Source organism: Leptonychotes weddellii, chromosome 16, assembly GCF_054177405.1.
Source record: "Leptonychotes weddellii isolate Sample4059 chromosome 16, ASM5417740v2, whole genome shotgun sequence".
In the NCBI taxonomy this organism is placed as follows: Eukaryota; Metazoa; Chordata; class Mammalia; order Carnivora; family Phocidae; genus Leptonychotes; species Leptonychotes weddellii.
Window position 1 is genome coordinate 2,926,430 of NC_138384.1, and position 13,667 is coordinate 2,940,096.

The 13,667-nt window shown below is 55.3% G+C and overlaps 1 long non-coding RNA gene across 1 annotated transcript in view; it reads left to right on the top strand.

The window, feature by feature from the left end:
* The window catches only part of LOC145717716 (uncharacterized), a 94,109-nt gene extending 82,631 nt beyond the window's left edge, over window positions 1-11,478 (top strand). Inside the window, exon 3 of the long non-coding RNA XR_014141113.1 lies at window positions 11,218-11,478. This is a non-coding gene — a long non-coding RNA (uncharacterized LOC145717716). The remainder of the gene's footprint in view (window positions 1-11,217) is intronic.
* The last annotated feature ends 2,189 nt before the right edge of the window (window positions 11,479-13,667 follow it).

Below are 13,667 nucleotides of genomic sequence, written 5' to 3' on the forward strand. Positions count from 1 at the left end.
CAGACTTCCAGCCCACAAAACCATGGGAGAATACATTTCTGCTGTTGTCAGCCCCCCGCGTTTGTGACATCAGTCCCAGACATCTGGAAACAGCTGCTCTACCTGAGAGCAAGGCAGGCTGCAGGTGCTGGGGTATTAACGCCCCTCGGGAGCCGTCCTCGATGGAGGGGAGATGGAAGTCAGTGAACAAACACCTGGTGCCTCGCCCCTCGGCTGGGACATCAGTGGGGAGCCTGTCACACCCTCTCCCGAAGGACCCCCACAGGACCCGGCTCCAGGAACCCACAGGGCGCTACCTTGGTAACTCTGTTTGTTGCCTTGTCTCACCTCCCCACCACCCTGTCGATGTCCTCACAAATATGCAGCAAGCACTCAGACCCTAGCCTCAGGGTCTACTCCTGGTGGGGGAGTAAAATGAAGACACCATCTCTCCCCATCTGGACACAACACCTCCAAGGACAGGGACTGAGAATCTTCGATCAACCTTCCTTAAAGACTTACTGAGTACATGGGATATAGCAGAGAACATAGGCCCAGATTCAGGGGTTGCGTGCAGACCGAGATGCCTCTCATTGGTGGACCTAATCGGCTGCCAGGGGAATGTGGGGGCTCACCACCAAACTTTGCCTTGTCCACCTTTGCCTAAGATAAGGGTCTCAGCTTTGCACACCATGATTCTTAAATGGGCTGACCCAATGCACAAAGACTCATGATAACTCAACTCACAAGAGACTGATGTATATTCCACAACCCATATTTAGTGAAGGCTCTGCCTTTCCAGGCACTGGAGTTGCCCAGGCTCCCAGGCACCACCTTTCTGGCCTGCTGACATGGACACCCAAGGCTGCTGGGACAACATGGGTGCATGCCAGCAATCACAAGGTCTTGAAGATCCTACTGCCTGTGTTCTGAGTGTGTCCTCTTCTGCCCACCCCCACCCAGGACAGGGACCTTCTCTGTCTGGTTCACAGCTGTATGTCCAGGGCTGGCCCAGACTTTAAGGCAGGGCTAACTGCAGAAGTTCACATCTCACGCATGTGATAGTCCAGCGTGGAAGTTCTCGGTCAGCATCCGCTCTTGCCACCCGGTGATTCAGGAGCTCCCTCCAGTTTGTGCCCTTGCAGTCCCGGGATCCAATCCTTTGGCATCCAGCCAGGAGATGGAGGAAGACAGAGAATATGTAGAACACAGCCCACTTCCTGAATACCTTGGTAAGAAATAGCCGCCACCTTCCCTGCTCACTCCGATTGGTGAGGATGAGTCACGTGACCCCACCTGGCTGCCAGAAAAACGTCTGGAAGATGTGGCCCCCGGCCAGGAGGCTCCCTGCAGACCCTTCTACCTGCTGGAAGGAGGGGCAGCTCTGGGGAGGACAGCTAGCCATAGCTGTGTCATCCACACTTGTTTGATTCATTGATCAGTGCGTTAACTCATCAATGAACAGACCCCAGAAAAGAGATTTCACAAATGGTGGGGGAAGTTCTGAGCTGATGCGGGGACCCCAGTGACTGAACACATCGGGACACAGCCCTACTGCCCACCCCCACGTCACCACCAGGTGCGTCACCCACTTACGGGGCCGCAGAGGGGTCCGGGAGGCCAGCTCACCAACCTCTGCCTTTCCCACTGGGTGAAGTAGGCCCAGGAGCTGGGGGCTGTGCCCAGGGTCACGGGGCAAGTTTGTCAGGGAGGAGCCAGGCCCCCGGCCACCTGACCCCCAGGCCAGTGCCTGGGCCACTACGTAGCCACCGGACCCTCATTGTTCAGCTAATTACTGCCAAGTCCAGGCCTGTGGAGCGTCTGTGTGGGGATGCTGTGTAAACATTTCCTCTTGGGCAGAGCAGGAAATGGAGGGATGACAAGGTCAAGTGACTTTCCTCGGCTCCTGCTGTCCTGCCCATCATCCCAGGCCCCGCCCAGGCCTGCTCACCCCGCCGCCTTCCCAAGGCTCCTGAGCCAGGCCAGGGAGGTGGCTAAGCGGCCATGGGGGGTTGGGGCCATTGCCTCCTGCATCTGGGCCATGGAGCCCTGGGCTTAAATCCTGCTCTGCCCCTTCCTGGCTGGGTGCTTTGGGGAAAGTTGCTCAACCTCTCTGTGCTTCCATTTCCTCGTCTGCCAAGGCCCTTCCCCGTGGGGTTGTATGAAAGACACAATGTGCAGAGCATCGGGCACAGACCCTGACAGACAGTGGGTTCTCACCATTGTTTTCCTATTTTTAAGCTCTATTTAAAAGATTATTCACTGAATTGTACACTTTAAAATGGTGAATTGTATGTTATGTGATCTACGCCCCAGTGAGAGAAAAGATTGTTTGAGATTCTTTCTCCAGTGTCCCCCACCATCACACACTCATATCTGTTATCACATTGAAAACTCACAACACCCCTGCAGAGGTACACCATGTCCCCAACGTGCAGATGGTAAACTGAGGCTCAGAGAAACAAGCCCCTAGAGGTCACACGTTGAGCTAGTGTCAGGGCCAAGGGTCAGCCTCAGTTGTATGCAAAGTCAGAGACACACACTGACTGCAGATGCACTGCATTTGCCCCCGTGTCCCACATGAGTCATGGGCGCCGAGGAAGTACCTCTCCAAGGCTGCTCTCCCCTCCCCACTGACTTTTCTGCTCAAAGGAACTTCACGATGAGCTAATCCGGCGCCCCATTTAAACAGAAGAGTAAACAGACCAGAGAGGTTAAGTGACTTGCCCAAGGTCACACAGCTAATTAGTACCAGACCAGACATGCTGCCAAGGCTTCCTGCCTCCCCCGCCAGGGCGGCTCCTGGACTCTCTGCCGACATCTCCAGGGGAGCTCTGCTCCAAAGACAGGGCTCCATGACCGTGACGCCGGCAGAGGGGCTGTTGCGGGTCCGTCGGGCTTTCAAAAATCTTTAGGTGCGGCACGCGCTGTCCCTGAGCGAGTCAAAATCTGACCTGTGTCCCAGGTCTCTCAGAGTTCTAAAAAGAGAAAAGTTGCTTTGAAACTTAGAGGGAATCAATTTCCCAATTGCCTGTGCATCAAATCAAGTTATTTTTCCCTCTCGTGTGGACTGTGGGATTTTTAAAAAAGGTATTTCCCATTACAAAAAATAAGTTCAAAGAGGAAAAAAAAAAGCAGTGAGCCCCTGTGAGCGCGGCAGGAACTCCAAGCCACTGGGGACGGGTTGCCCTCTGCTGGACAAAAGGGGCATAGCCGTCTTCTGGACTTGGGTTCTTGAAGTGCTTAAGGAATAAGTATCTGAGCCCTCTTTCCAATCTCCAAAATTATCGCGGATCCCACGTGATAGTCGTTGTGCTGCTCACAAGTGGGTTTGCATTTTGTCCATAACTAAGAGCTACGCAGAACTCAGACCTGCATTTAAAGGCTCACCTGCTTGTTCATCCTTGATTCACCTGCCGCACAGTTGTCCCGAGCGCCGCCACCCACAGGGCGCACCCTCTCCAGCTGGGGCTGCGGACAGCAAGCAATTTAACAAATTAACAGACAAAGCAGAGCAACAGAGCCCAGGTGGTTGTAAATGCCGTGAAATAAATGGCCGAGGCAGGGGAGGGGCAGTCGGGTGCGCGGGCCGCTCTGAGCACACACCTGAACGCAGCAAGGGAGTGGTGCTCCAGGCAGGGAGGGAGAGCAGGAGGCCTGCGATGGAGGGACGGAGGCGAAGCAGCAGGACGTGCTGTCCCCACAGCCCCGCGTCCGAGCAAACAGGTCAGAAAACTGCTCCACCCACAGGTGCCACCTGCGCTGTGAGGTCCAGACCGGGGCGGGGCGGGGGGCGGTGCAGGAGCAGGGCGAACACAGCGCACCTCGCGCACGGAGCCCAGGGAGCCCAGCCTCCCCGAAGGCCTGGCCATAGTGGGGTCAGCAACGCGCAACCCTTATACAGGGTCAGGGGCCGGGGGTTCCTGCCTGGTCACCCATGTGGGGAGGCAACCCTTGTGGAAAGCTAGAGTGGGGCGCACATAGCCTTCTGGAAGTTTCCAAGCACTCAAGGGCAGAGGCAGGCTTCTCTGGAGTTTGCTCTGCCTGGGCTCCCCGGCCGGCCCCCTCACCCACCCCCAGTCCCGCTAGGCTGGGCCGGTTGTGCTGAGCAAAGGCCTCTGTGTCCAAGGCCACTGCTGCCCCCACTTAGTTTCCTCTCAGGAAGGGGCCCTGCCTCCCTGTGGCTTAGGTCACGATGACGAATGGAGGACAGCTGACCCCTGGCCCCAGGGTCAGAGGCCAACAGCATGCACCCACACCAGGCAGCACTGGAGGGACTTGGCCCGAGACTGGCAGGCTCACACTCGGTCAGTGCCTTGGCCACTCTGAGGGGGCAGGGGGGCAGGGCAGGGTTCAACCCCATTATTAGGCTCCCCTGCAGCTGCCTTGCTCTTAAAGCAGAGGACGTCCTGTGACCTCAGCCGGCTGCATCAGCTTCAGTTGCCAGGGACCTGAGAAAAATGCAGAGTCCCGGGCCCACCCATACCCGCAAAATCAGGCTCTGCATTGTAAACCCTCCCCCCACCCCACCCGGCTCCTGATGCGCAGGGCAGGTGAGACCACCTGGAAACCCAAGCTGGAAAAGGCCCACTGTGCGCCCTGCCTGCCGCAACCAGCTGCTGGCATGGCCCTCCCCTCCCCATCACCTCCCAAAGTGCCCCCGGCCCTGCCCCCCCCCAGGCGACAGTGGGGCCATAATTAGCTCACACCCATCAACACTCTCTGACAGCCCCCCAGAGAGGAAAGCACTTCTCAAGCAGTGACATGTGAATACACCCAGGAGGAAGAGGGGCCGCTGCTCTGGGGCACCCTGGCTCCACCCCCCGAGCAGCAGGACCGTGGGGACGAGGTGTGGCCGTGCGTGGCACTTGGGCCCTGTGAGGGACAGTCTGAACGTGTGCACTGGTTCAGGGCCCTGGAGGGGAGGCCCCTCTGGCGGGAGAGGGGCAGCCTGGCCAGCAGGGACCCGGGCATCGGAGGGCTCCCCCCACCGAGCACTCAGCACAGTCTCGCTCTTGCCAAGGGGTCCTCCACCCTCCCCAAGTTTCTGAGATGGCATTATGAAATTTTTCAAACATAGAGAAAATCAGTAATAAAAGCAAATGAGTCCCACCATATATCTGTGACTTAGACTCAGCACTGAACTTTTTGCCAAATTTTCTGCTCAGCTAATAGTCCTAGATATTGTTGAACCGCTCGTATCTTACAGACATGCAGGCACTTCTGTCCCAAATATTGTAGCAGGCATCCCTGATCACAGAAAGACCTCCTCCTGTGTGATCCCCATGTTACTAGCTCACCTAGCAAAATTAACAACAATTCCCTAATCGTCTGATACCTGGTCAATGTTCAGATTTCCCCAGTTGTCTCCAGAATGTCTTCTATGGCTGGCTTTTAACCAGGACCCAGTGGAGGACTGCGCGTCACACTTGGTTCTTTTCAGCTTTTCACTCCAGAGTGGTGTCCCCAGCTCACCCTGATTGCCCTGCACCCTGGACCGCAGAGGAGACCAGGCTATGGCGGGCAGAGCGGCCCTGTCTTCAGTTCCGGGGTAAGCCCGGACCACAGCCGAGGGAGCGGAGTCCTGGCACTCATGCCTCACCCGTCCTGCCTGGCCAGAGGGACCCTGGTGATGCCCCCAATGGCATCTGTAGACACAAGCCAGCCGAACCTGGCTGACGTGGGCCTGGCCAGGACAGAGTCACAGCCAAACTGGGACCAAGTGCCCCGAGGCTGTCAGCCGGAGCCGCCAGAACCCCTCAGCTGCAGCTCTGGATTCATGCAGACATTGGAGATCATGTGTGTCAGCCAACGGGGAACCAAGGATCAGAGGACAGATGCGCCCACAGCCACCAGGTAGTTGGTACTAAGTGTGCCTGGCTCCTGGCGGCTCCATGGTACGCACATGTTGGCCCTCCGAGCCCCAACATCCCAGCTGTTGAACCTACAAACAGGATGACGTCCCACCAGGCGTATGGTTTCCAGTGTCCTTCCCCCAGCTTCCCTGTTTCTGCTTCGATGGCCGTGCACCTGGGTCTCTCGTGAGGTTCCAAGGGCTCCGGGAGGAAAAGGGGCCGCTGCTCTCTGCGGTGTGGCTCACCCCACCGCCCCACCCCGAGCCCCCAGCAGGATCGAGCTGACGCCGGGACTTTGCTGGAAATCGCTGCTGGCCTGGGGTCTTGTCTTTCCTTCTGTCCTTCTTCACCCCTCCTGGTTTGTCCCGTGGCCTTTACCATTTGCACACACATCCTGCTTCGGGTCTGTCTGTAGGGAACCCAATCTAAGACAACCAATTGACTACCTCCCCAATGAGCCCTTTGAGAAATCTCACTAAATCAATGGAGCTGCCTTCCAGGGAGAACTAATTCATATTTACATGAATTTGTATACAGTTCTGGGTCCCCAGGAATCCACCCACACCCCCCTTTGAGACCACGCACCCCGCCGTTCAGATCTGGCTTGTTGGGGGGTGTGTCTGGTGGAGGGGGACAGGCAGCATGCGGGCCTGTGCTGGGACCCCAGCCACGCACCTGCAGGCTGAGTAATTTGGGGCAGCAGGTATAATATAAACCCATCCCCACAGGCTTCTCGCAGCGGCTGGTTGTGATCATCCACAGAAAGCGCTTAGCGCCATAGGGCACGTTGTAGGAAGCAAGGTACAAACGCCAAGTGATACTGGTATTGCTGTCACTTTACTGGAAGCTGCTTCAAGTCCTTACTGGTCTGCTTGTTACAACTGAATATACTGAGCTCCTGGAAGCCACTTAGAAAGGTCTGATTCAGTTCCAAGATCCAGATATTTGAAATCACACTCGGTAGCTACTCTGCACATCATCTCTATTAAATCTGCAGACAAGCCCCGCGAGGGACGATGCTATCCTACGGGGCAAGCAGGTGCAGCGCTGGGGGAGACGTGAGCTGCCCCTTGGTGGGGGGATGCAGCTATCAGGGCAGCGGGAAGCCAAGCCCCCCCGAAAGCTCTGGATGTCATCGGGAGACTCCAGGTGCCACGCACAGTGTTTGCCTCCTCCCTGGAAAGAGCTCTTGAGCACCGGAAATCTGGATCTGTTGTCCTAACTCCCATGTCTTCTGCTGTTCATCAACCTTGGAAAGCAGCTGCTAAAACATCGCTTCCGCCTTGTGGGTTCCCATGCAAATCACTCCCAGCGCTGGGCAAAGTGCAGCGCCTTCAATAGGTCACAACCTTCGCCTCTTCCTCTCCTTCCCAATGCAGGAACTGTGTGTAGTTCCTTTCTCCCCGCGCCGGGCAAGAGAGGAAGCCGTTTCTGCCCACCGCAGCCTGTGCAGGCGGAGGCCTGGGTGGGCTGCCGGCTTCCTGCCTGCCTATTGCCCCCTGTCACCCCCAGCCCATCCTCCACCCACACACGGGTCACCCTCAGTCCCACGTTCCCACTGCTCCTTCCAGGCAGCCCACCTGGATTTCACCCACTCACCAGGCAGGAACAGGCGATGGTGGCCAAGGTTGGCAGAGGGGTGTCTTTGAAACAAAAGGATGAGCTTCACCCACCCACCAACAACAGAGCCATCAGTCCCTCCTCACAGGACGGCCACCATGGTCCCCGGTGCTCAGACTTGGGGGCGGACTTGTTCTGCGTGGCACAGAGCAAAGGGAGTAAGCCACCACGGTGAGGTCGGTAACATGGAGGGAAGCCACTGTTGAGAGGGACTGACTGGGCCAGGCCCTGTTCGTGTGTCCAGACTCCAGTCCAGCTGCATGCCTCATCCAGTGCGTGAGTCATCCAGCTTGGATGCTCCTAGGAGTGGGGAGGTCACTCCTTTCCAAGGCAAGAAATGTATTTCACAAAAGGCGATGAAGCTCACCTTGCTGCCCTTCCCTCCATCGAACCTTTGGAACCACCACCACCCCCCCCAGAGCAAGCCCCCTGTGGCCCTGAGACACCTGAACTGCCCTTCCTCCCAAGTCTCCACTCAGTCTGACGTCCGCTGCCACCTGACCCGCTCTTTCTGGATGACGGAAGCCAGTGCCTCCTGGCGGCGGCCTTCGTGCCGGGAGCCTGTGTGGGCGCTCTCGGGCCACCAGCAGCCCCACCACACGGCGCTGTTAACCCCTGGTGCCCAGATGAGGGCCCGCGCGTCACCAAGGGAAGCTGTGCATCCCAACCCTTAGCCCTCAGCCCGCAAAATCTTCTGCAAGTGTTTCCATGAACCCGGAAGACTTCAGAATCCCCCAGGGCACCTGCTGAAGGGCTGCGAGCCTGAAGAGGCGGAGGGAGAACCTCAGGAACGCACGCGGACGGCTCCCTGTGACGCATGAGTGTGTCTGCTGCTGCTCACACCTGCCTGGGAACCCTAAGGACTCCCTGGCCTCGGAGGGGCTTGGGGGACCCGGAGTCAAGGATGGCGGAGGGACAGCTCCTTTCCACCTGCTCTTGCTTGTCAGTGTCTGAAATTAGCTTTACCCTGTGCAATCATTTCCTCTTGGCAGTACTTTTAAAGACGGAAAAATTAAAGAATATGAACCTCTGGAGGGCAGAGACCACGGGATCATCATCTGTCCCCAAGGGAGGGGAGCGTTAGTATCTGCTAGAATGGAGAAGGGCAGGGGGAGAGGCAGGAGAATGGCCTCAAATAGCCTCTCGGAAAATTGCAGCCAAATTTTTATTTTTATTTATTCCGCATTTGATCACATAGCAGAGGTCGCGGGCTAAGCCGCCGTGGTGCGGGGAGAGCATCGGAATGAGCTAGGAAAGGCCGGAGACCTTTCTGTGACCTTTCTCCTCAGCTGCGGCCAGCCCTGTAGAGACGCAGTGGGCACACACCTTGGGAAGGCTTCACCTTTCATGCTGACCACAGCACCTGCCTGTCACACGCTGGGTGGGGAAGATGAGGGAGTTTGTCCTTGGGGGTGTGCTCTGGCCCGAGGCCACCAGCTCCACCCCCGGCCCTGGCCCCAGGCAAGGTCCCCGGGCACTGCCCCAGCGAACGCTGCAGGAGTGGCCCGACCCAGCTGGAATTTGCTCGGGGAGTGTATCTCCCGGCCTGGCCAGCCGCCCGGCCCTGCCCGGAGAAGGGCCTCCCACCCGCAGGCCTGCGAGGGAGAGAATCGCTCCCAGCAGCCCGAGTGCGCCTCCCCGCAGGTGCCAGGACCCTCCCCAGCACACCGGCACCCCCACACCTCCAAGAATAGCAGAGGCTGCAAGTTTTCATGAGTTCTTGGTCTCTGGCAGAACTGAGTAGCGGTGGCGGGGGGGATGGGGTGCCCAGAGGTGGGGAAACAACAGGAGAACGGCTGGTGGCTCTCAGAGTCACCCCTGCGGGGCATCTCTCACACGGATGAAGGAAGTCCAGATCCCCACACTGACCCAGCCAGGCCACTGCCCCGAACGCAACCAAGGAAGAATGTCTAGCTCAGCGGGCCTGTGACAGCAAGGGATGGGGAGCAGCCTACATGCACCAGCAACGGGACTGGCAACATGAACGCCAATGCAGCCACGGCAAGTGTGGCATGGGAGTGCTTCCATGGATGCGGGAGTATGTCCTGAAGCTGCTGTTAAAGGGCACCAGAGAGCTGCAAAATAGGAGACGGGACAGGACTCGGGTTTTGTAAAACCCCGCCTGTGTACAAGGACGTACAAGGACAACGTCTACAAGATCGTTTTGGCCATACTCCAAAATAGTTACAGGGTTATGTCTGAAGTGTAGGGTTGCGGTGATGTTTGCTTTGTACTTATGTTAATCGATGCATTCTAATTTTTTGTGAAATGGTAACTATCCTTAAGTTGACTTCTTTGAGGTGTGATCCGCATACACAAAGCACTCATTTCAAGTGTGTATCTCCCCCAGGATCTGACAAGTCTGTCCAGCCTTGGAAATACCACCACAAACAAGATAGAGAACATCCCATCGCCCCAAAGGTCCCCTTAAGCCCCTCTTCGGACAACCCCTGCCCCCTCCCCCAGTCCCACCCCCAAACAACCGCTTCTCCTCTTTCTGCCACTAACTTAGATCTGCCTTTTCTAGAGCTTTCCATGAGTGGAATCACGCTAAATGTTGTCTTGTGTGTCTGCATTCTTTCGCCCGGCATGATGTTTTTGAGCCCACATTCTATATGGATCAGTAGTGGGTTTTTCCCTTTTTATAGCTGAGTAGTATCCGCCGTGTGGATGTGCCAGGGTTTATCCACTCACCCCTTGATGGGCACCTGGGTGGCTTCCAGTTTGGGGTTACAATTACAAAGTAGTTATGAGTAGTCACACTCAAATCCATCTGTGGACATAGGTTTTCCTTTCTTTGGGGAGAATGGGTGGGAGATGAATTGCTGGTTCATACAGTAAATGTATATTTGGTTCTAGAAGAAACACTAAAACTGTTGTCCAAAGTGATTGTATGTTCCCACCAGCCACAAAAGAGCCAATTGCTCTATTTCTCACCAACACTTGGTATTGTCGGTCTCTTTAATTTAGCCACTCTAATGGGATTGTATCTCATGGTGGCTCTAATTTGCATTTCCCTGAGGATTCATGCCACCAAGCATCTACAGCGTGCTTGGCGACAACTTTTTACGTGAAGTATCTTCTAACATTTTTCTCATTTTTCCCAGGGGATTGAATTATTATCCAGCATAACATGTTTTGGAGCTTGGGGTTTTTGTTTTTTTTTTTAATATGCTGGGTAAAGGTCCTTCATCAGATACACACATGAATATTTTCTGATCAGTAATTGGGATGGGCTTTTCCATTTTCTTATGGTATCTTTTGAAGAACCTGAGTTTTAAATCTGGGTTAAGTTCAATTATCAGTGTTTTCCTTGTATGGTTTACACTCTTTGTGTTTTTATCTAAGAAATCTTTGACTATCCCAAGATTATAAAGATTTCCTCTTACGCTTTCTTCTTGGAGTTTTATAGTTTGGGCCTGTATATTTAGGTGTACGATGCATTTCAACTTAATTTTCTAAGTGGTGTGAGTTAATGTTCAAGGTGCATTTTTTGTCCATCAATCTACAGCGTCCAGAATGTGGCCACTGGCCACAGGTAGCGATGGCTTCCTCACACTGTGGCTGGTCCAAATTGAGATGCACTGCCCTTGTGAAATATACAACACGTGTTGGAGGCTTGGAACCCCCCCCAAAAAATGTAAAATGCCTCATTGATGATTTTATTGATTACATGTTAAAATGACAATGTCTTGGATATGTTGGCTTAAATAGAATTAATTAATTAAAATTAATTTTACCTGTTTTCCTTTTGCCTTTTCAGTATGGCTACCAAGAACTTAAAATCACCTACGTGGCTTGCATTATGCCTCTAGTGGACGGCAGTGGTCCCCGTGGACACCCATTCCAGCACAGTCTGTCAAAAACAGCTCTCTTTCCCCCAGCTTGCCTTCGCACCATGGTCGGGAATCTGCTGACCATGTGCATGCAGCTCTCTGCACCGTTCCACTGATCCCCGTGTCTGTCCGTGTGCCACGGCCACGCCACCCGATGACTGTGACTTTATAAGAAGGCTTGAAATCGAGGCCACGTAAGTCCTCCAATTTTATCCTTGTTTCCCAAACGTGTTTTTGTTATCTTAAGGTCTTTCCATTTCCGTGTTAATTTTCAAGTTGGCTTCTAAGGGTTTCTGGTTGTTGTTAAAGCCTGTTGAGATTTTATTAAGATTACATGAAATCTGTAGATCAATTTGGGGAAGGCTGACATCTTAGAAACAGTGAATCCCTGAGCCATAAACGTTATGTAGCACGCTTTTTCAAACCGCAATACTTTATGTTTAACTTACCCCTAACTAGGTTATGGTTTTGATATTATTTTACGTGGTGCTTTTAAATTTTTATTTTCCAATTATCAACTATAGAAACACAACTGAATTTCTTATAAAGTGACCCAGAATATTGCTATCTTATTGCATTTACTTATTACTTCCAGTAGTATCATGGTAAGCTCCTTAGGATTTTCTATGTTTACAATCGTGCCGTTTATGAAGAAAGACATTTTCGTCCTTCTTTCCAGTTCTCTTTGCTTGCGGGGCCTTCTCACGCTGGCCGTGCCCGTTAAGCAGACAGCAGTGTGCGTGGTGCGGAGCGGGCACTTCTTCTTCGGCTCTAGGCTCAGGGACCCGGTCAGCCTGTGCTGCCCATTTATCTGCGAGCCTCTGTGGGGTTCAGGAAACCTTCCTCATTTGCAGTTTGCTGAGAGTTTTTATCGTGAATTGGTTTTGAATTCTTGCCAAGTGTTCTCTGGTTGTACTAAGACGACCATATGGTTTTTCTCCCTCATTCTGTTAGTGTGGGTGTTCTCGTGTGTTTGGCCGGACCCGCTCGCCTGGGCTAAGTGCTGGAGCCTAGTACCCCGGGTACTGGGCGCATCGCAGACACCACGGGACGGAGGGAGGCTGAGCTCCGCCCTGATGCATTCGCCTTGGAGCCCAGCCACCCGGGCGTCAGCCGAGTGCTCTCCAGAGTGCTCTCTTGCGTGCTAGGCGGGGAGCGTCCCCAGGGCACCTGGAGCCACCTGGATGCTGTAAGCCACTTCCCATAGCAGCATCTGCGTGTCCGCAGGAGCGCTGCAGGGAAAGGTGCCCACTCAGGGCCGTGACCGAGGCGGTCCATCAGCACAGCTTGACCACAGGAGCGTCAGACCCTGCCTGTCATCAGGGTCACTTAATCCCCAGAAAACATTCTAATCCACAGCGTCCTCCGCAGGATCGAGGACGGAAAGCGTGATTTATTGCTGCTTAAGTGCATCCTTTCATATTTCCAGACTGCCTTGGGGAGCAATTCCTCACAATGTCAGCAGCTGGCTCAGGAGAAGAGGAAAGGGGCAGCGCCAGGAGGAGGGAGAGGGGCAGTACGGGCACCCTGGCCCCGGGGACCCTCGCCCGGGACCGCTGCTGACCACCCCAGGCCAGGCAGACGTCTGGCCCCAAAGGCCTTGGAAGGGGGCTCCAAGGGCCCTGGCGTGACCCGGGCTCCTGGGCCCACAGGAGGAGCCCGGGTCTTCCCCGCTTCCTGCCCGCCTGGGCCTGGCTGCTCCAGTTTTATTAGAACCAGTTGCACATGAGTTTCCTAGAAACAAAGGGGGCTGATCTCATCGGCCTGGCCCCGAGCAGAGGAAATGCTAGCACGAAAGCCTTCGCCTTGGGCCCAGAGCCTCTCCAGCACCACCTCCCTGAGTCCTCGCAGACAGCCGGGAGGCCGGTTCTCATGGGAGCCCCTGTAGAGCGGGGAAACCGAGGCACAGAGTGGGCCTCACAGCTGGAGTTGAGCTGGTGCTCCGCAGGCCTGGCCCTTGTGAGGTGGCCGCTGGGGTTCTTGTCCCCGGTTCTGCCCTGGGGGAGTGAGGGCCCCGCAGATACTCCACCCTGCCGCCCTCCTCCGCACCTCGGATGGAAGCAGTGACCAGGGAGAGCCAGGTCTTCATGGCAACTCTTCACCTTTCGAGGTGGGCACAGGCCCCTTGGGAAGGGTGAGCACCCACCAGCATGTGCCACGCACCAGGCACACGGCTGGCTTCCCGGGCGTCCCCTTGTTTGGTCCCAGCAGCCATCCGTGTGTTCAGGGCACAGCTAAGGACAGGGACGCACGCTGTCCGGGGCACAGGACTGAGGCTGCGCGCTGCCGCGTGACCGCGGCCCCGGGACTTCCCGTGGGGCGCACACCGCCCCAGAACAGCACAGGGACAAAGACGCCACGCACATCACTTACGTGC